At 43.6% G+C, this 20,528-nt stretch overlaps 1 protein-coding gene across 6 annotated transcripts in view; it reads right to left on the bottom strand.

The window, feature by feature from the left end:
• HEATR6 (HEAT repeat containing 6) overlaps window positions 1-20,528 on the bottom strand; it is a 130,153-nt gene that overhangs the window by 62,585 nt on the left and 47,040 nt on the right. For 4 of the 6 annotated variants that reach the window (XR_011377046.1, XR_011377049.1, XR_011377050.1 and 1 more), the window contains 2 exons: window positions 12,742-12,921; window positions 657-790 (listed from right to left, as the gene is read on the bottom strand). The exons of 1 other annotated variant lie outside the window; for it this stretch is intronic. The gene's annotated coding sequence lies outside the window, so the exon portion shown is untranslated. The remainder of the gene's footprint in view (window positions 1-656; window positions 791-12,741; window positions 12,922-20,528) is intronic. One more of the 6 variants, XR_011377047.1, reaches the window with a different exon arrangement.

Genomic DNA, 20,528 nt, shown 5'->3' with positions numbered 1-20,528 from the left:
AGAAGTTTGCCTTGATTACATGAGAGGTGTGACAGGGCAGGAACAGCTGGATGCATACAATGACATGGGGCAAGTCAGGGAGCTGAGGGTTAGCCATTAGGGCTTTGGACCCTGAAGACAGTGTCACACTATAGGTGTTGAGATTGTGTTGTAATAATTGCTGGCTTGTTTCATGTTGCTTTGAGTCTCTTGATCCCTTCAGGTATGCCACCAAAAATTCTAGTATCTGACTAAGCTGAGAGCCACAGATTATCTACTTACTCCCTGAAGTCCCTTCTGATTAAGATGGCCAGGTGAAATACAGGCAATCCAGTTAAATTTCAATTTCAGAGAAACAACGAATAATTTTTTAGTGTAAGTGTGTCCCATGCAATATTTGTTTACCTGAAATTCAAGTTTAACTGGGAGTCTTCTATTTTTATTTGCTCAATCTGGCAACCTTACCTCTGATTCCCTTCTGGTCACTGCAAAAATGATAAATGCAGCCCTGCTTCCAGACTAATATTTTGTAATGTGCACCATCTAGTGGTTACATGAACAAAGAGGAAACCAAGAACCGTCCCCAAGAAACAACTTGAAAGCAGCAATCCAGAAAGCTGAAAAGAAACAACTAGGCTTTAATTTTAAAAATTCTTAAAAAAATTTTTTTGACTTACTTCTTTGGATGTGGTGTCTGTGATCAGGTCAACAGCTTAGAGTGTCCAGTGAATATCTGAAACCCCTGGTAGATCAGCCAGTGTTTAAACAGCAACCCTCACTGGGCTGAGGCCTTGGGCTCCTCCATTAACACCTAAAGGCAAATACACAGCCTTGTCCTTGATCTGTTGTGGTTCCCAGCGTTCCTGGTGATGCTTCACAATAAGCGTGTGGCATCCAGCCATATCCATCAAGTACAATAAATGTCAGGCTGGTGCAATTTTATTAAACCCAACCAGGCCTGTACGGAGACTTGAGGAAGCAAGTATTTCCTGTTTACTATTTTACCAAGAGGGTATAGGGTAGGTGCCAAAGGGAATTGGCCCCATCCAATGGGCCTCTGGCTGCACATTGCAATCACCTGGGGTGTTTTTAAAAGCACCAATGCCTGTCCTTTCCCCCCTCCTCCTCTTTCTCTCCCTCCCCCTCCCTCCCCCTCCCCCTTCTCCTTCTCTTTTTCTCCTGTTTAAATCATGTGAGTTTATACAACCACATGGTATTACTTTAAAGGAGTGCAATAGGCAATGCTGAAGACGATAAGAGATGGTCACTGAAATCAGATTTCACCTTAAAACTTGAGATATTTTATGGACGAAACCTCTCATCCTCAGCATATCCACTGAGGCTGTGTTTGTGTTTTTGTTTTACAGGCAAGGCTAAAAGGCAGAGGAGCTTCCCTGTCTCCAATTCAGTGTCTGTGGTTCTGTAATTTCATTATAAATACTCACTATGAAACGGTATAGAAACTCCATTGGCAGTTTAGCCCAGGAGAAAATTCCAGAGCTCAGTCTGTTCTTTGAATAGGTTTTAGAATAAACTGGAAGGTGAGAGGGAGTTTGGGGATGGAAATTTTTCAAATACCCTCCAAATTGACAAGGTGTTTCTATATAACATAATTGTATAAACAATGAAAAATAATACCTGCAATTTGTTGAGGGACTTTTATTGACCAGGATGCTTTGCACACACTATCCTTTTTAACTCTCAGAGCAACCCAAGGTGGCTGGGGACTATATCGCCATATTACACACGAGCAAACTGAGCTCAGGATTTGTACTAGGTTGGCCAAAAAGTTCACTCGGGTTTTTCCTAAGAGGACACAGCTGGTGAGCAGCACGGCTGTTTTTCACACCCAGCTTTGTCTGACTGCAAATCCTGTGCTCCTCCGGCTCTGATATTCTGCCAAGACTACAGTGCATAGTTCTGCAGATTTCCTTCCCCGCTGGTTGGGCTTGTGACGGAGAGCGGTCTGCCAAGTCACTCACATGTCAATGACACTCCACTGCCAGGCTCAGCCGCCCAGTATTAAGGCACTTGAAACCAGACTTTCAAAAATATTCACTTCCTTCTGGCTCAAGAAAGTCAAAAGGCAGTTTTCATTTTTTGTGGCACTTACCTTTGGGTAGCTGAGTCACGTTGGGGGACTTATGGGGGCTTTGGTGATGATATTAAAGGCTATCTCTAAGGATCTATGAAGCCCTCCTTGGAAGGAGGAACAGGAAAACAAACAACCATTTGTGAAAGGTAGAGTGGAGATATACCGACCCAGAAATCATGTTTCAGAATCAATCCATTCCTCGTGTTTCAAGGCCCCTCATGCTGAAATGTCACCTCCTCTGGGAAGCCTTTGGGGACCTGCCTCTGCCCCAGGCTCATGAACTGCTCCCCCTACTGCCATTGGCACTGGCCTCTGTTCTCCTTCTCAGCACACAGCAATCAGAAGCGGAGTGTGCGCATATACACCTCTTTCTCTAAACTGTGAGCTCCTTGAGCAGAGCAGAGCTGGTCTAGACCGGTTCAGGCTTCTGCAAGTCTGTGGTATCCAGAGGAAGGGGTCCCAGGGAGAAGGAGTAGGCAGTGGGCTGGAAGGAGGCGCCTTTGTCAGACTTCGCTTGGTGAGTCAGGGTCACATGGATTAGTCGCAGGGGAGGGCTTTGAAAATCTTTATGGTGTCCTGGGACGGTCAACCTTGTCCACGTCACAGCCTGTGGATTTTCTGAGCACCCTGGATTTTTCTGAGCACCTTTAGTGTCTCCTCTGTGACCTTGTAACCGTCGTAGGACTTCACACACTCAATCTTTCATTCAGTAAGTACTTCTTGAGAGCCTGTTAGGGGCCAGGCACTGTGCTGGGTGCTGGGATCAGTAGTAAACAAAACTATCACAGCTCCTGTCCCGTGCAGCTTATAGACAAGGGGAAACGCTTACATTTGCCTGGACCGAAACAGTCTCCCCCAGCACACCCGGAGCTCCTTGAAGGAAGAGACTAAGTTGTATTGACTTTTTAACATTTTCATTTTATGTTTTAGTTTATTATGTAATTCACACCATAAAATTCACCCTTTTAAAGGGGACAGTTCAGTGGTTTTAGTATATTCACAAGGTTGTGCAGCCATCGCCACCATCTAATCGCAGATCATTTTCATCAGCCCCGCGATAAACTCCTTGCCCATTAGCAGTCATTTGCCACCTCCCCTGCCCCCAATCCCTGGAAACCACTAATCTACTTTCTGTCCTGTGGTTTTGCCTTTTCTAGACATTTCACATAAATGGGATCATGCAGTAATGTGGCCTTCTGTGTCTGGCTTTTTTCACTCAGTGTGATATTTCCAAGGTGTATCCACAGTGTAGCAATGATCAGGGCTCCATTCGTTTTTATGGCCAATAATACTCCACTCTGAATGTACCACCTTCTGTTTGTGCAGTCATTGGTGGCTGGATGGTTACAGTTACTTTTGTAGTTTGTACCTTGATGTCTTCCTCCTCCGTGTCACCTTGTCTTCTTGCTCTGTCTCTCCTCTGTCCATCCCTCCCTCCCTGTTCCTGCTTTCCTCTCTCAGATGCTTGTTATTCCACACCTACCACGTTATGGGCACTGTGATTAAACATCTCATAAATGTTCCAGTCTGAGGTAAATCAAAAGGCACTATTTAAAAATTTTTAAATAAATGCCTTATTTTAAAAGTTTTAGATGTATAGAAAAGTTGCTGAGATAGTAGAGAATTCCCATACGTCCATCCCCAAGTTTCCCCCATTGTTAACATCTTACCTACTGTGGTACATTTGTTCCAACTAAGTAGCCAGCACTGTTACCTTCCTATTAACTCAACTCTACACTTTATTCAGATTTCACTACTTTTTCCCTAACGTCCTTTTCCTGTCCCAGGATCCCATCCAGGACACTTCATTGCATTCAATTATCGTTGTCTCCTTAGGCCCCTCCGACCTGTGATGGTGTCTCAGGCTTCCCCTGTTTCTGATGACCTTGACGGTTTGGAGGACTGGTCAGGTTCTTGATAGAATGGCCCTAAGTTGGGGTTTGTCTGATGTTTTTCTCATGGTTAGACGGGGATTATGGGTTTTCTGGGGATGACCACTGAGGTGAATAAAGCCATCATTTTTAAATTGCTGAAAAGCCCTGGAACTAAGAAGTGAGACCAGATTTTTCAGGATTATTCAGAAAAACCAGGGAAACTTTACTTTGGAGACCTTCAAATGGTACAAGTGCTGTATGGAAGGATTCCCTGGTCTTTTCTCCAAAGAGAGTGGTATGCTGCCTATCCTCACGGTGGTGAAGAAATGAGCCTTCATCTGACAAACACACACAGCTTGACATGTGTTCTTTCTCTCCTGTTGGCTCTAAAGTGGGACCTTTGGTGAGTCAAGCCCTCTCTCTTGGTGTCTGTAGGATTAGGAAGTTGCGACTGATGATCTCCAGGGCCTCTTCCCACTGTGACGGTTTATACTCTAAGAGATGACCCGTAAGTTCCCTGAACATCCGTCAAATCCCTAAGTTTGGCTCCCCATTCTTCCATATCAGTCCCAGCCTGTTGTATTCGGGTGGCATTTGTCTCCAGAGGATATACCCACCCCAACCCCATTTTAAAAACCTTCCTTGCAGACAAACATACTGGACAAACAAACCCCAGCCCTTTGCTGTGCGGATCTCCACTTTGAGGGGCTGGGGGAGCGTTCCAGGGCAGCAGTGCCCAGAGTGGGACCCTGGCCTCCCGGTTCCCCTGCTGACACAGCACAAGGCCCAGAGTGAGGAGGGTCACAGGCAGAGCTACACACCATACGACGCTGGACACTCTTCACCCCAAGGGGCTGTTTTGGTTCAGCAGCTCCTGTGGCTCGAGTAAGTTAATCACTGATGCCGAGAGATTAATTTGTAACTGGACAGCAGACAAGATAGTTCAGGCTCCGGTGGGGCGGCACTGAACTGTGGCATGGGCATTTCTCAGAAGACGCCTGCTCCACAGCTTGGCGCGGACGCTGAGAACTTCAGATCCACACCGGTTCCTACGGGCCACCTCCCTTTCCCTCCAAAGTGGGGGGAAATGTGCCCAGGACTCTCCCTTCCTCTCTGCAGCATATTCGCGGGTCTTAGAAAACCTGTCCAGGCAACAGCCAGCCTCAGTAGAAAAGTCCAGTTTAAAAAGTCCACTTAAGGGGGAGCACGTGCCTGCCAGCCCAGCTGAGGCCCGTGGACCAAACCGTGCAGGAGGGGAGAAGAGGACGGAACGAGCGAGGAGAGAGGAGGCAGTGGAAAGATGTGGAAGGATGGATGGGAGCCCAGGGTGGGGGCGAGAGATGGTTCCTACAGCCTGAAGCCCCCGGCTCGTGGACTGCGGCCACTCCAGGAAAGGCAGGTCATTGAGGGTCTGCCCTCCCATCCCATGTGCATCCCCTCCGTCATTTCCAGTCTTAGCCCACCGCCCCCATTCTGGGTCCAGGAAAGACAGGTGAATCATGATGTGCAGGTCCCCCTGCGGCCTGACCGTCGTGCTCCAGTCATCACTTCTTTATCAAGTAAGATGACCCTTTGTTGCCATACTGGACACCCATGGCCATAGCTGCTGGCTGCGGATGCCGCCATTTTGTCAGCTTCAGCAATCTCTTATTTCTAGCCAGGACAACTTGGAGTTCTTAAGTCAAGCCTATTTATCAAGGAAGGCCCTGGCAATACTGCCCTCATGGCACTGGGCTCAGAAGGCTATTCTATAAGGCCACAGTCTCCATAGAGAAAGAAGATAAGAAAAGAAGGTAAATGGAACCAAAAATAGGAATGGGGCCTGCATTAAAAGGGGGTGCAGGGTTTCCCTGGTGGCGCAGTGGTTGAGAGTCTGCCTGCTGATGCAGGGGACACGGGTTCGTACCCTGGTCCGGGAAGATCCCACATGCCGCGGAGCGGCTGGGCCCGTGAGCCATGGCTGCTGAGCCTGCACGTCCGGAGCCTGTGCTGCGCAACGGGAGAGGCCACAGCAGTGAGAGGCCCGTGTACCGCAAAAAAAAGGGGGGGGGTGGTGCAGAAGAACTTCTCTGTGGGTTGCTGAAATGTGGGCTCCCCACCCAGAAGTTTCTGGGAGCCCAGTTAAGTAGTGGGTGATTTGTGCTTGGTTTTCTACCAGGAGCCCGAACTCTTGTCATTTTGGTTCAATCCCACTGCCCTTACCCATGAGCGTGCCTCACGCGGTCTCCGGTCTCTGTTTTTGTTCATGCTGTTCCTTTGACCCAGAAGCCTTTCTCTCCTTTCTCCATGTCACTCACTTTGATCAAGACCTGGCTGAGGTGTCATTTCCACCAGAAAACCTTCCGTGAGCCTTCAGGTGGGCCCTCGGCTCCTGCGCTTTGGTATCTTCGGTTCCTTACACCTATTGGCAACAACACCTGTGGATTCTCAACCCTAATAGGCAGCTTGGCATCACCTGGGGCACCTTGTTAAACATACAAATCCTAGATGCCCAAGTCTCTTGGGGTGAACTTGTAAAGCTGTATTTTTATTGGTCTTCATGTGTGTTTTGGATGCCAGGCCAGGGTTGGGTGTATCTTCTCTAGTCTCTGTCCCCTAGGCCTGGGCACAGGGCTTAGGTCATGGAGACTGCATGTCTCTGAGCCCAAACAGGAAGGGCTGCAAAAGTGCAAGACCCCTGCCCTTTCATTCACACAATTTCCATCCTTTTTTTGTTCCTGCTTTGTGCCCCGGACGCTGCGCTGGCGATCCAAGAGCAAAGCCCAACACAATCTGCCTCGTACAGCTGACGGTCTGGCCGGGGAGACAGAGGTGAATCAAACTACTTACACACATCTTATTGCAAAGTGCCACATGAACCTTATAGAGGAAAAACAAAGCTGTTCTGAGAACTTACACCAGGGACTCTGGCATCAGCTGGGAGGTCAGGGAAGCCTGGGCTGAACCCTAAATGAGGGTTAGTGGAGGACAGGGGTAGTGGGGAGCAGTCTCACTGGGTTCTTTCAAGTGCTCTTTTGGAAGCCGACTGCGAGGCATTGGGGGTCCATGCCCCTCCAGACACTAAGATGGTCTCCAGAAGGAGCTTCTCCTCACACCCACCCCAGGACCCCACCTTCACTTCTGCTTTTCTGCAGTCTCCTCTTGCCATGAGCCTCTGGAAGATGATGTATTCTAAGCAGAGGAAAGGCCTATTTCTCCAGGCTGGAGGCTGTCTGCTAGCATCAACGCTGCCATTGCTGAATTCCCAAGAGGTGCGCCTCCCTTTGACCTGACGTAATCTCGTACTGGGCACGTGGCTTGGATAGTGGAGGGCAGGCTCTCCTCCAACGTCCCTCCCCTCTCAACAGTGGAGCACCTTGTGCAGTGAACAATGTGGACAACCTTCTGTGGTGGCCTTGCTGCCGTCTCGAGCAGGACGTTCTGGCTTCTTGGTTCTCCCTCGTAGCTGGAAGATTCCTTTATCCCAGAAGGAGATAATTACATCTTCTGTGGCCATAACTCTGTTTGGACATGTAGACAAAAATTTATATGTATTTTCTGGAGGACTGGGTGTTTCTCTTACCTAAATTGAAAAGAGGCTTCTTTTAAATAGGATCCAAGAGAGTTCTTTCATATGGTAATTCACATACACTTTGGCTGATAAGCCCTAGACTTGGCAGAAGGTTCAAAGCAGAAATTGTGTTCACATGAGGCACATGGATGCTTTTTGATCTGATTTGCTTTTAGCCGCTGACGTTGGGATAATTTTGGCCTCAAAAACCTGGTAAAATGAGATCCTTTTTAAACAAAGTCTGAACCACCTAGAGTGAGTGGAGGAGTCCTTATACATTGGGAGCTGGGAAAATAAGCATCTTCTGGTGGAAGATAACCCTCATCACATGAAGGCCACGCTGGAGTGGCCCTGGAGGGGCACCTCATCCAGATCCTTCCTTTTCCCAGTGGGGAAACTGAGGCTCGGAGAGAGAATGTGGACTGGCTTAGGTCACACAGTGCGTGGCAGAGCCAGGCTGACCCCTGACAGGCACTTCTTTCTGCACCTGCACCTTGTTGATGGCCAGCAGTGACCAGCGTGAGGATGGAAGGAGCTATGTGGGTGACCGTGTGTATGGGAAAGTGAGAAGGGGACATGTGGGCTGGAAGACAGGGTGTCTCACCAAGTCCAGTGCGGTCCCTCCTCTTTCAGATATGGGAAGCTGCTTTTCCTATGTAAGAAGGGTTAGGGCTAAGCATCACCTACAGGAGAGAGCGCTAGGAATACAGTGGGAACTGGGAAGGAAAAGAGAAAGAGGGAAGTTCATCTTACAGACACCAGAGAATATACAAGTGAACCACGTGCCATGCCACTGTTTCACAAATGACCGTAATACTGGTTTGGGTTGGGGGAGGGTTGGGTGTCAAAGTGACATCCTACCTCGGGTACCATATCTTTCCATGTCTGACATGTGTGAAAACACTTTCAGTTGTAAAGATAAGTTGAACTTACTGAGCACCCACTAGCTGAGCAACCTAGTGGGTGCTCAGTAAATGGTAGAATCTCTCAGTAGAGATCCTGCTAAGGAAAGGGAGAGAGGAAGGGAACATGTTCTCTCCTTCAATTCCCTTAACGATGCTTTCAGGAGGTATGATTCTCCCCACCTAACAGATGAGGAAACAGAAAGGATAAGTTTCCTGCCCAAGTCACACAGCTCAACAGCAGTGAAACTCGGCTCCCCTGGTTGTGAGCTATTTCCACCAGTGTAACTCCCATCAGCTTCAGCTGACAATTCCTCCCCCTGCCTCCAGGCCCTGCCACCTCTCCCTGGTGGACATGTAGCAGATATGGTCCCTAAATTCGAGTGCATTCGAGTAGAGGTGTGGTGCCTTGTGCATAAGCTTTGATTTGGGGGGGACGTGTGTTGGTGGCTCAAACATTTGAGAATGCTGGAAATGGGAGTCTTTCCCAAAAATGCAAGATCAGTGGACATTGTGGGACATACCTGGGTTTGTTTTTTATTCCAAGACCAGCTTGTTTTCCATAGGCCCAAGCTCCATCAGCAGGCCAGGACCCTGTTCTGATTCAGACTTAGAAAGTCAGCACACACATCCGCAGTTGAGGTTGCTCCTGCTTGCGCCTGAGAAATCCTGGGATCCCCTTTCCTTCTCTTGTCTCCTGGTTCCTCGGCTTCTGGTGATGAGGCAGGGACAGCTTGGAACAAAGACCTTCATCATTTCTGTTGTGAAACTGTCCTAAGATTAGGCAACTGTGAATTTTTCATCAATATTCATTTCTCTAGTGGATTTCAACAAGATTAACTCTAAAAAATAAAAATTAACATTTCCATTCCCCGTGAAGGGTACTGGTGAATATGGAAAGAAAAATTCTTTTTTTAAAAATTAATTTATTTATTTGGCTGTGTCAGATCTTAGTTGTAGCACATGGGATCTTCGTTGCGGCATGTGGGATCTTTCGCTGTGGTGTGCAGGCTTAGTTGCCCTGTGGCACGTGGGATCTTAGTTCCCCAACCAGGGATCGAACCCATGTCCCCTGCATTGGAAGGCAGATTCTTAACCACTGGACCACCAGGGAAGTCCCGGAAAGAAAAATTCTAAAGGTGAAATTGTCTAACTCTGAAGGGCACATGCAGGAGTCCTGACCAGGCTGGGAATGAGGAGACCTACATTTTGGTCCTGACTCCCTCCTGCTGCCTGTGTGTCTTGGGCAAGTTGCTTAACCTCTCTGGGCCTCCATGCTTGTTAAGGACTCTTTCAGTGCAAATATTTTATGGTTATAAACAGGGAGAGAATCATCTCAATAACGTAGTTCCTTTGTAGTACTGACTTTTACACATTCACCATGGAGGATGATACCTGATGTTTAGAATTTTCTCTTGGTTGGAACAGGGACTTGAGTTCTTTCCAACTGTGGCCCTAAGTCTGTGGGTTTGGTAGGCCCATCAGGCTGTAGAGTCACATGCATTTTACATTGTAAAAATATTTCTCGTTTGCTCAAAATAAAATCCTGGAGGTGAAATGGTGTTTCCAAATTCCACTAAATTGTAGCCTCAGAACTAGAGCTGGACCATGTGGTCCAAACTCCTCAGTTTATAAGTGTGAAGGCCCAGAGTCAAGGAGGAAGTACCCCAGGATTCCTGGAGACTTTAAACAGAACTGGAGCTAGAACCTGGGTACCATCACACCCAATCTAGTGCTTTGCTTGTGTCCTCTCTGTATGCATAAAATTGAATAAAAACCAGTTGGAAGAGTAAAGGATTATAAATATCAGACCATAATCTTTTTTTTTTTTTTTTTTTTTGCGGTACGCGGGCCTCTCACTGTTGTGGCCTCTCCCGTTGTGGAGCACAGACTCCAGACGCGCAGGCTCAGCGGCCATGGCTCACGGGCCCAGCCGCTCCGCGGCATGTGGGATCTTCCCGGACCGGGGCACGAATCCGTGTCCCCTGCATCGGCAGGCGGACTCTCAACCACTGGGCCACCAGGGAAGCCCCAGACCATAATCTTAAGAACAACTTTAATCCATGTAAATACAGGCACAGAGATTTTTATTTATATTTTCATTTGAACATGCATCAAAACCCTGCAGTCTTCAAACACCACTATGGACATTCTATTTGCATTTCCTGAAGCCACCCCAGTGAGCAGCTCTGAAATAAATTAAGAAGAGTGGTCAAGCCTGAATGCACACTGAGGTTTCCATGTGCTCAGCTCAGCAGATTCAGGTATGACCCCTACAGAGCTTGGACTCTGAACTGGCACTAACATTCTCTACGCTCAATGACCATTTCACACAATGAATTCATCTGTGTAATTGTGCTTAGCTGTCCCAAGATTAACTCCATGTTTGCATGAAGATCAAAATGCTTACTTTAAAAAGTTTGGTTTTCTTCCTTTTCTGTCTTATCTGGGGAGGTATGCATGCTTGGAATTTCTTGGGCTTTTCTTTTTCAGATCTATTCTAGGGATTGAGAATGTGAGGGCAAGTGTATGTGTGTGCGGTGGTGGGGTGACTTACCTTTTATTGTTCTGTTTTTGAAACAACAATCGGCAATCATTCTTCACTGTTTTGATGTCCTCTTGTCAAAGGCAACCCAGAACACTGGGATCTTAAAGTGGGTAACAGCATTCTTGATTGCCCCCATGCCTAGATCCTACATTAGTTAGGATTCTAGAATTCTGCTTTATTAAAATTTTTATCCTGGGTTACAATTTATGTAAAGAGAACACATCAGAAGTATGCATCTTGGTACACTTTTATATATGCATATACTTCTGCTTTGCTTATACCTTCAGTTATTGTTTGGTACCAATTGGTAGTGAAATATCCATTGAGTTTTCCCAAAGACTGCTGCATCCACCTGGGGAGGAGGCTGACATTTGGAGCTGCTGGAAGGTCGTGGTGTGACTGGAATCAAGAGGACTTGCTTTCCACTGTTTCACCTCACTTGCACTCCAGCCACAAGTTCTGGGAGGAATATTGGAAGGCACACTGCACTTTCTCTCGCAATGGGGATCAGCAGGGAAGAGGGAGACGTTTGAATGGGGTGGGGTGTTTCCACTTAATCATTACCACCGCTGACATCAATGAAAACTAAGTAATGCAGATCATCCGCATGGGCTCCTACAATGAGTGGAAAGGAGGCCAGATTCTTAGTAAGTGCTACAGTGAGGTAGGGGATGGACAGAATACAAAACTGAGTGGGGGACGCAGGGTGGCTTGCATTTCAGCTTCAGGATACAATTGATTTTTGTGGTGGAAGGGTCCAAATTGCCCTGGCTATTTCAAAACAACGTCAGGAGAGGAGCAGTTGTGTTTTCCAGCACCCCGGTGGTTGCCCAGGACACGAGGCAGCCTTGAGGACAAATATGTCCCTCCCTGAAATAGGAAGCCAACTATTTACTTATACAAATAACACTATAAAAGGGCTTTAGAAGTTGAGCTGCAGCTCCTGAGCTTTGACCAGCCCCTAGATTTGTCTCAAAAGCCTCCTTCCGGAGGAAGGAAAGTCCTGAGGCTCTCAGGTCGAGCACTGGCTCAAACAACAATTTAAATCAAGCAGAGCCTCCACTGTCTCCAAGTTGCACCTGCCCAAGCAAACACCCTCAAGACAGCTTCCAAACAAAGATGACAATATTACCATCTCAACCTGAACGTGCATCACAACTCGGTTTCAAAATTCGTTGTGTGAAATTAAAAAAAAAAAAGTTTTTATAATAAAATTCACGTTTAAATCCTATGATTTTTCATCGTATTCACTTCTTTACATCCCCTCAATTCTTGTCCCCTTCCTTTATCACACTCCTTTGGCAATATCACAACCCTGGTTAGATCTGACTCTCTGCTCACTTAGCACCTGACCCCATGTACCTGAATGAAGTTCGAGAAAAATGCTCAGCTAGGCTGGCAGCTCACACTTTAGATTCATGACCTCAAACCTTGATGGCTCCTTAGTGCTGCCAGGCAATCATATATTGGCATATCCCACTCATCAGTATTTGTTGAATGAATGCATTAAACAAATGAATTTTATTTAGGGTCCCATGGATGCTACAGTTCTCCCTGTCCAAGTTTAAAAGAGAATTTTATTTTAAAAACTTTTTTTTTTAAGTGAGCACTGACCTTGGACGCAGAAGACTTGTATTCCAGGCCTAGCCCTGCTGCTTACTAGCTGGGAAACCCTAAGCAAGTTACCCTTCCTCTCTGGGACTCAGTCTCCTCTATGAGTGAGGCAGCTGGACCAGGACGCTAGCAGATGGAGAGTCTCTCTAGATGTCGGTTGAGTGAGATGAGGTCCCTACCTTCTGCCAAAGTTCACAGATCCATGATTCTTCCTTGAGCCAAGCAAGCCCACAGCTGGGTGTCAATCAGGAGAGGGAGAAGTGAGGTCACTGACATTTAATTAGGAAGCAAGGAGAAACACTTGCAGGAGGACCCTTCTCTTCTTTATTGGTCTCTGATTTTAGTTTCTGGTCCTGCAGCTGGAAAGAGATTCCAAAGTAAACAAACCTCTCATGATAAAAGCAAACAGTGACTTTGGTTCTGAGCAAACTTCAGATGGAGTGCAGCAAGAGGTGACACTGGACTGGGATTCAGGGACCCGGATGTAACCCAACTCTGTCACTGGTCATCGGTCCCACCCTCCTCTTGGGCCTCAGTTTCCTCTCTGTATAATGAGTGAATTTAAGTGTCCTAAGCTTTTATCTGGCCTCCACCATTTCTGAGCACTGGTGGCATCTTTTCGCCCTTTTAAACTTGCCTGGCCTGTTTCAGATCAGAACTGGCACAGTATCAGCAAGTTTATGGTTTTATAAGCCGCAAAACATGCTTTGCAAATAAATGATGAAGGCATTGGAGTATTGCATGGAAACACCAAAGTCTTGAACAAGGTAGGACTTTGGAATTGTAAGAGGAATGGAAAGGCGTTCATGGTAGAAACACCTGTCCTTGACCTTAAAACCAGATGGACAAGTGGCCACAGACTGAGGGAGATCCACTGGTGCTAGGAATACTGTCTGGCACTTTCCCCCAGGGTGTGGTATAGTGGGCAGTTTGGGTGCTACCTGGGCAAATGATTAAAAACAAATCAAAGTCTCCAGTGAGAAGATCGCTTCAATTATCTTTCAATCTTTCTGATTCATGGGGTCTGTTGATGAGCTAGGACATTTTAATAACTCTCAAAACTTTGCTAATCTGTCCCTTTCTCCCTGACAACACTCTCCCCTCTGCCCCCACTTTTTATTAAACAGAGAGAAAAAAGGGCTCAAGCTCAGAATCTTTACCAGTCTAGAATTTGGTAATTTGTTTTGCTTTATTGTATTTATTTTTATGGTTAGGTCTCATGAATAGAAAGTGGTATTATTTTTTAATTTTAGAGTAGTTAAAATTTTATCTTAAAATACATGTAGTTAAGTTTAAAAAACTGAGTTAGTTTCTATAAAATTGTTAAGGAATAATGTGTGTTCTACACAGATACTACAACATAGGGCAGGTGGTCTCTGGGGTTTGGTAGGTGGCATTCCCCAGTCCAAACTGGCATCATTCAGATAGGGGAAGTTCTTCTGGACACCACAATAGTGCTTATAATGCCATTTATATTTACTGGTAACTCAGTTTTTGGTCTTTTTGTTTTCTTTTTAAATAAATGTGTACTTTTTCCTGATCACTTTGTGTAAAACTTGGAACTACACAAAAACGTGTAGAATAAAAGGACAAAATATTTTTTAAAATATATGGAATAGAATGAAAAATCACTCGTCTCTCTACTCAGAAATAACCATGCCTAATACATTGGAAAATTTTTCTTCCTTAGTGTACCAACAGAGCTGTTATTAAAACATATGCATTAAATTTTGTAGCCTATTTTATTTCCTTAACATTATAACATAAATGTGTCCCCACACCATTCAAAACTCTTCATAAACATTTTAAATGGTTGTAAGGTCTTTAACATAGAGAGGTCCCATAGTGGATTTAACTATTGCCCAGCTGTTTTACATCTGGGTTATTTCCAGTTCTGTCCATTAAAATGTTGTGATGGATAGCTTTATGAATCTCTATTTGCCTGCATTTTTTTTATTTCTTTGTTTAATTTTTATTAGAGTATAGTTGATTTACAATGTTGTGTTAGTTTCAGGTGTACAGCAAAGTGAATCACTTATACATATACATATATCCACTCTTTTTTTTTTTTTTTTTGTGCTATGTGGGCCTCTCACTGTTGTGGCCTCTCCTGTTGTGGAGCACAGGCTCCGGATGCGCAGGCTCAATGGCCCTGGCTCACGGGCCCAGCCGCTCCACGGCACGTGGCATCTTCCCGGACCGGGGCATGAATCCGTGTCCCCTGCATCGGCAGGCGGACTCTCAACCACTGCGCCACCAGGGAAGCCCTCCACTCTTTTTTAGATGCTTTTCCCATACAGCTTATTACAGAGCATCGAGTAGAGTCCTCTGTGCTATACAGTAGGTGTTGCCTGCATTTTGGATGGTTTCCTTACAATAATTCCAGAAGTGGCATTCCTAGGTGGGAAGATTTTTAAGGCTTTTGGGATACATATTGCTAAACTTTTTCCAAAAGTGTAGGGACCTGAAGGTACTCCGATCTGAACCCATGTGATGGGACACACTTGGGTTTGTGTATGTAAGGTGGGCTTGTTACTGGAAAGAGCTCAGACTCCGCCACTTTGGGCCAGTTACCTAACTTCACCACCTCCTGCTGGTGCGGGTCTGACCAGTCCCTCCCTGACCAAGAGCAAGTGTTCTTTACATCTAGGCTCATGAGTGTTCATATTTCAGCTCAAAAGGTACACATGCCATGAACTTCACCATATGTGATTCTCCCTTCATGTAAAGGATCAACAACCATTGATTTTTTGAGAAATCTCCATACTGTTTTCCATAGCGGTGGCATCAATTTACACTCCCACTAACAGTGAATGAAGGTTCCCTTTTCTCTACATCCTTGCCAACTCTTGTTATTTGTTGTCTTTTTGATGATAGCCACTCTGAGAGGTGTGAGGTGGTATATCATTGTGGTTTTGATTTGCATTTCCCTGATGATTAGTAGTGTTGAACATCTTTTCGTGTGTTTATTGGCCGTGTATATCTTTTTTTGGAAAAATGTCTATTCAGGTCCTCTGCCCATTTTTAAATTGGGTTGTTTGTTTCTATGATGTTGAGTTGTATGAGTTCTTTGTATATTTTGGATATTAACCCTTTGTCAGATATATTGTTTGCAAATATCTTCTCCCTTTCAGGAGGTGGACTTTTCATTTTGTTGATAGCTTCCTTTGCTGTGTAAAAGCTTTTTAGTTTGATGTAATCCCACTTGTTTATTTTTGCTCTTGTTTCCCTTGCCTGAGGAGACATATCCAAAAAATACTGCCTTTATTTTCTTATAGAAGTTTTATGGTTTCAGGTCTTACATTTAAGTCGTTAATCTATTTTGAGTTTGTTTTTCTGCATGGTGTGAGAAAGTAGTCCAGTTTGATTACTTTGCAGGTAGCTGTCCAGTTTTCCCAACACCATTTATTGAAGAGGCTGTCTTTTCCCCATTGTATATTCTGGTCTCCTTTGTCATAGATTAATTACCCATATAAATGTGGGTTCATTTCTGGGCTGTCTATTTGGTTCCATTGATCTATGTACCTGCTTTTGTGCCAGTACCACAGTGTTTTGATTACTGTAGCTTTGTAGCATAGTTTGAAATCAGGGAGCATGATACCTCCTGTTTTGTTCTTCTTTCTTAAGATTATTTTGGCTATTCAGGGTCTTTTTGTGGTTCCATACAAATTTTAGAATTATTTGTTCCAGTTCTGTGAAAAATGTCATTGGTATTTTGATAGGGATTGCACTGAATCTGTAGATTGCCTTGGGGAGCATCGTCATTTTAACAATATTAATCCTTCCAATCCATGAACATGGTATATCTTTCCATCTGTTTGCATCATCTTCAATTTCTTTCATCAATGTCTTATAGTTTTCCAAGTATGTTTTAATTGTTTATTGCATGATTACTACATCAGTGGTGTAGACACCTGGCTGACTGCTTGGGAAGGCACACAGTTACACCTCTGCCTCACATCACACATCCCGATAAAATTCTAACATCTATGAAAGAGTGCATATAAATCAACAAACAATTGGAAAACCATGTCCCATAGAGAACTGGATAAATTATGGAATACTGATACTATGGACTATTATCAAATCATTAAAGTCATGTTTTAGAAGAGTATTTAGTGCTCATGATACATTGTTAAGTAAAATAGCAGGCTACAAGAAAGTATACAGGTTATGATCGCAATTTTGTAGACTAATTTCCCACAATATATCTGGAAGAGTGTTCATGTGCACACACACATAACTGAAGTGTGTGAGTCCACACAGTGTATACACATACATAGACATGTATCATGAAACATATCAAAATGATAATAGTGATTATCTCAAGTCATTCTTACTTACATATATTTATTGTTTTGTTTTTTCCTAAAGTTCCACAATGAAGATTCATTACTTGTATAATATGGAAAATCAATAAATGTTATTTAGAAAATGAATCTATGATGGTTTTAATATTAAAATAATTTAAACACTTTGGTGAAAGAAAGTGGAAAAAAATTGGGGGAGCCTGCACCATGAAGGCTGGGAATCCGGTTGCCTGAGCAGCTCTACTTTTTCCTGATGCCTTCCATGGAATGACCAAACACGACTATAAACTTCTGGAACCCGACACCATGCATAGGCTATGTTTCTCTGACGAGGGAACCTGCTGGCCAGTCTTGGGAACCTTGCTCTTGTGTTACACAAGACAGGCTAGGGGTGGCCCAGGGCATCTCTCCATTTCCAGGGGAAAAATTAAGTTCACGGTTAGCGTTTTCTCAATTAAAATTTTTCTCCTATAAAATTTTCTTAAACATTTGATGCCTGAAGTTACTCTGATATATTAGACTCTAGTCTGAGACTATATCAGATTTAGTCCTGATTATATATGTAACGGTCTTAAATTGATACATCAACATTTCAATATGCACTGGTTCTCCAAAGAATGAAGACTACAACAGTCTGGGTACTTGTTTTCACAAGTTCTCCAGGTGATTCTGAAACATGCCAGCTTGAGACCGCCTGTTGGTGTGTGTTCTGAAGTAGTGGGTCTGAAACTTTGCTGTAATTAGAATCATTTGTGCAGATTTTAAACCTCCCAATGGCAAAAGTACCCCCGACCACTAAACTCAGAATCGGTATTTTTTTTTTTAAGTTCCCCAAGTAATGCCAACGTGCAGCCAGGTTTGAGAAACACTGCTCTAACGAGAGCAACCTGAAATCCAGGTGCTGCAGCTCCCGAGCTTGAGAATCACAGCTTTGGTGAGAGCCCTGAGTCTGAATCATTTTGTGTTCTCTGTCTCCATCTGCTGGCCGTCCTGCTACATAGCTATAGTTTACAACTTGAGTTTCCAAGACATGCTGCAGCTTGTATGTACTTTTAAGAATGTTCGCCAACTTGTGAATATAACAAAGAAACAGATTCACAGATATACAGAACAAACTAGCGGTTACCAGTTGGGAGAAGGAAGTGGGGAGGGGCAAAATAGGAATAGGAGTTTAAGAGGCACAAACGACTATGTATAAAATAAGTAAGCCACAAGGATATATTGTACAGCACAAGGAATATAGCCAATATTTTATAATAACTATAAATGCAGTATAACCTTTAAAAATTGTGAATCACGATGGTGTACACCTGAAACTTATATAATATTGTACATCAACAATATCTCAATTAAAAAAAATGTTTGGGACTTCCCTGGTGGCCCAGTGGTTGGGAATCTGCCTGCCAATGCAGGGGACATGGGTTTGAGCCCTGGTCTGGGAAGGTCCCACATGCCACGGAGCAACTAAGCCTGTGCACCACAACTACTGAACCTGCGCTCTAGAGCCCAGGAGCTACAACTACTGAGCCCACATGTCACAACTACTGAAGCCCACGCACCTAGAGCCCGTGCTCCACAACAAGAGAAGCCACTGCAATAAGAAGCCCGCGCATCGCAATGAAGAGTAGCCCCTGCTCGCCACAAACAGAGAAAGCCCACGCGCAGCAATGAAGACCCAAGGCAGCCAAAAATAAATAAAAAATAAAATTTAAAAAATGTTTGCCAAAAGAATCAGAGAACCAAAAAGATTTTAAATGTTTAATACAAATAGCTACAAAATATATTCTTGTTTATAATAGGATGGTTTAAGTGTTAGAAATGCATTAACATAATGCATCTAGGATCATTTTTGTGCTTGGCAAATAAAAAGCAGCCAATAAATGTTGATTATTACCGTTATAATTAGGCATAAGATAAACTCCCATCTTTTAAAATATATTTAAAAAATATATTTAGTGCTACTATACCTGGCACACAGTTGGCTATGTGTACCCAATGGTACAAAGATACAGTCTGTACAGTGACAAAGAGAGATCAAGAGAGTGTGTGTCTGTGTATGTGTGTGTGTGAGAGAGAGAGATTTTTTAAATTATAGATGTTTGGGGGAGTATTCTGTACTATGCGTTCTGTCACGTGCATAGATTTATGTAACTACCACCACAATCAGGACTCCAAACAGTTCCATCATCCCTCCAAAACTCCCTCATGCTTCCCTATAGTCGAATCCTGCCCCCATCCCAATCCCTGCAAACCACTGATTTGTCTTCCATTCCTAAAGTTTTGCCTTTTCCATAATGTCATGTAAATGGAATCACAGTTTGTAACATTTTGAGAGTGGCTTCTTTCACTCAGTATAATTTTCTTCCTTCTGCTTGCTCTAGGTTTTTTTCTTATTTTCCTCGTTAAGTTTGAAATTTAGGTGATTGTTTGAAACCTTTCTTCTTCTCTAAAATAAGTACCAAATATTATAAATTTCCATCAAAGCTTTGCTTTAGCTGCATCTATACATTTTGATATATTATATATCAAATACTATTATATTTTCATTTTGTTCAGTTTCAAGTATTTTCTAAGTTCTCATTTTCCAATATCCTTTGAGACTTGCCCCTTCGACCTCCTATGGATTACTTAGAAGTATGTTATTTAATTTCAAGTAATTAGAGATGTCCTGGTGATTGATTTCTGGCTTAATTTCATTATGGTCAGAGATCATACTTGGTATGATTTCAATTCTTAAAAATCTGTTGAGTTTCATGATCCAGAATATGGTCTATTGGTCCTATTGGTTACTGAGAAAGGAGTGAGTGTTAAAAGTCTCCAACTGTTAATTGCTGACTTGCCATTTCTCCTTTCAGTTCTATCAGTCTTTGCTTCATGTGTTTTGAAGATGTGTTGTTAGGTTCATACCCATTTAGCATTGTTAGGTCTTCTCTGTGACTTGACACTGTTATCATTATGCAATTTCCATGTTTTTGCCTGGTAAATTTTCTTGCTCTGAAGTCTATTTTGTCTGACAGTATATAGCTACTCCAAATTTCTTTTGATTAGTATTTGCATGGTATATTTTTCTTTCTCCTTTTATTTTTAACCTATACTACTTATTTTAAATGGGTTTCTTATAAAACGCATATAGCTGGGTCTTGGATATTTTTACATTTGGACAATCTCGTCTTTTAATTAGTATACTTAGACCTTTTAAACTTAATGTAACTGTTGATATGTTTGGATTTAGGTCTACTGTTTTTTGTTTTCTATTTGTTCCCTATGTTTTTCATTCCTGTCTTTCGTTTCCTGTCTTCTTTTGGATTATTTGAATATTTTTTAGTATTCCACTTTACCTATTGAGCTTTTAAATATATCTTCTGTGTAATTTGTGTGTGTGTGCATGTGGTTTCTTTAGCGACTAAAAAATACTTAACTTTTCATAGGTTGTTTGGGATTAATATTTTATCATTCAAGTGAAATATAGAAATCTGACTACCGTATAAACCTCTTCACACTTCCTCTTTATGGGGTAACTTTCATGTGTATTACACCTATATTCACTGAAGACCCCGTCAGACAATGTTATAAGTCTTGTTTTAACTGATTATACATGTTATAAAAAGCTTAAGATGAGAAAAATAGTCTATTTATCCAAATATTTCCCATTTCTG

Source organism: Globicephala melas, chromosome 20 (genome assembly GCF_963455315.2).
Source record: "Globicephala melas chromosome 20, mGloMel1.2, whole genome shotgun sequence".
Lineage (NCBI taxonomy): Eukaryota > Metazoa > Chordata > Mammalia > Artiodactyla > Delphinidae > Globicephala > Globicephala melas.
This window is presented reverse-complemented; position numbering and strand designations above follow the sequence as displayed.